General features: G+C 21.9%; 1 protein-coding gene across 1 annotated transcript in view; it reads right to left on the bottom strand.

Annotated features, from left to right (window-relative positions):
- LOC119588469 (probable chitinase 2) overlaps nt 1–215 on the bottom strand; it is a 24,188-nt gene that overhangs the window by 8,776 nt on the left and 15,197 nt on the right. The window lies entirely within an intron of this gene.

The raw sequence follows: 215 nt of genomic DNA, 5'->3' as shown, positions 1-215 counted from the left end.
TTTAAGAGATGTGACGGAAGTCAAAATAAAAGTATGAATAAAAATGTTAATAGTGATGATGGAAATATTAAAGACATTTGATAAAAAGAATAGAATTGATAATTGATAATGTCTATTTATAACCATCGTAAATAAAAAAAAATATTCAAAATGATAAGAAAAGGTACTTAACAACACATACAAGAACATCAAGAAAATAATAATAAATTGATTGC

This window comes from Penaeus monodon, chromosome 24 (assembly GCF_015228065.2).
Source record: "Penaeus monodon isolate SGIC_2016 chromosome 24, NSTDA_Pmon_1, whole genome shotgun sequence".
In the NCBI taxonomy this organism is placed as follows: domain Eukaryota; kingdom Metazoa; phylum Arthropoda; class Malacostraca; order Decapoda; family Penaeidae; genus Penaeus; species Penaeus monodon.
This window is presented reverse-complemented; position numbering and strand designations above follow the sequence as displayed.